This window comes from Triticum urartu, chromosome 6, assembly GCF_003073215.2.
Source record: "Triticum urartu cultivar G1812 chromosome 6, Tu2.1, whole genome shotgun sequence".
Classification (NCBI taxonomy): domain Eukaryota; kingdom Viridiplantae; phylum Streptophyta; class Magnoliopsida; order Poales; family Poaceae; genus Triticum; species Triticum urartu.
In genome coordinates this window covers 41,910,260-41,912,333 of record NC_053027.1, presented here as the reverse complement: position 1 = coordinate 41,912,333, position 2,074 = coordinate 41,910,260, and positions in this window count along the sequence as shown.

The following is a 2,074-nucleotide window of genomic DNA, read 5'->3' as shown; positions in this document are numbered from 1 at the left end:
TCAGTCATTGAAGCAATTGCAATTTATCATAACATAGGAAAGAGTCAATGTATAAGAGCTTTTCAGCAAGTCCACATACTCAACTATCATATATTTCACAATTGCTGACACTCACGCAATACTTATGGGTATGGAGTTTTAATCACACAGAGAAAGATAGGGGCTTATAGTTTTGCCTCCCAACGTTTTACCTCAAGGGTAATGTCAACAATAATAGTTCATGAAAACTCACATCCAATTAGCCATATATACCAGGATCTTTCCAACATACTGTGCTTGCCAAAGGATAAAATGTAAAAGGAAGGGTGAAGATCACCATGACTCTTATGCAAGGTAGGAGATAAAAGTAAAAGATAGGCCCTTCGCAGAGGGAAGCAGAGGTTGTCATGCGCTTTTATGGTTGGATGCACAAAATCTTAATGCGAAAGAACGTCACTTTATATTGCCACTTGTGATATGGACCTTTATTATGCAGTCTGTCGCTTTTATTACTTCCATATCACACGATCGTATAAAGCTTATTTCCTCCACACCAATCAATCATACATATTTAGAGAGCAATTTTTATTGCTTGCACCGATGACAACTTACTTGATGGATCTTACTCAATCCATAGGTAGATATGGTGGACTCTTAGGCAAGACTGGTTTAAGGGTATTTGGAAGCACAAGTAGTATCTCTACTTGGTGCAATGAATTTGGCTAGCATGAGGGGGAAAGGCAAGCTCAACATGTTGGAAGATCCAAGACAATATAATTTATCTCAGATGTAAGAAAACATAACCCATTACGTTGTCTTCCTTGTCCAATGTCAACTCTTTTAGCATGTCATATTTTAATGAGTGCTCACAATCATAAAAGATGTCCAAGATAGTATATTCTATATGTGAAGACCTCTCTTTCTTTATTACTTCCTATTAATTGCAACGATGACCAAAACTATGTTTGTCAACCCTCAACAACTTTTATTCATCATACTTTTCTATGTGAGCTCATTACTCTCCATAAGACTCACATGATCTCTTTGTTTCTTTTTATTTCTTTCTCTTTTCTTTTATTCCCTTAGGATCATGGCAAAATAATCAAGCCCTTGACTCAACACTAATCTTTATTATATAGCTCACAGACTCGATTACATAGAAGGATAATAAAGCAAAACTCATGACTAGATCACACTAAGAACTTCTATTCTACTAGATCAAGATATTACCAAAAGGATCGAACTAAAAAACGGTAAAGATAAAAGTGATGGTGATATGATACCGGGGCACTCCCCCAAGCTTGGAAGTTGCCAAGTGGAGTGCCCATACCCATGTGATTATGTCTCCTTTGTTGGTGAAGAAGGTGGGGATGTTGATGATGGATAGTCGCACATTGAGCGTAGGAGGTCTTCTAACTTGCGGATAATGCCCTTGAGTGCGATGATATGATCCTTCAACAAATTTTTTTCACATGTGAGATACTTATTTTGTATACGAGCTAACTCAATCATCTTGAAAGCTTCGATTTCTGTTGGGGTAAGAAGATTGTGATCCAGTTGAAGGGTGTCTTCTGTTGCCGGAACTTGGTCTTCCATGGCCTTCTTGATCCCTTCATCCTTGTTGATCTCCATGGGTTCTTCTCTCTTCAGCTCTATCTTCATTAGCCAAGCATCGTTGCCCTCATGGTTGGAGGAGGAGGGAGACAACGAAGTGCCTGGCCTTGACAACCCTGACAGAAAACAGCTCGAAACAAAGACAGGAGATTTTTGCATGATACGAGAGTCAAAACCCCCGGGAGATTATATAATGAATTTTTACCGACCAAAATACGTGTCGTGTATGAAAATGGAGTCCGGAGAGCACACGAGGTAGGGGGGCGTGCCTAGTAGGGTAGGGCGCGCCCTCCACCCTCGTGGAGGCCTCGTGTACTTCCCGAATTGCTTCTTATTTTTCTATTTTTCTAAATATTCCAAAACGGAGAAATGTTGCCTTAAAATTGTTTTGGAGTCGGTTTACTTACTGTACCACATACCTATTCATTTTTGGAGTCTGAAACATTCCGGAAAGTGTCCCTTATGTATTCCTTCGGGGTTA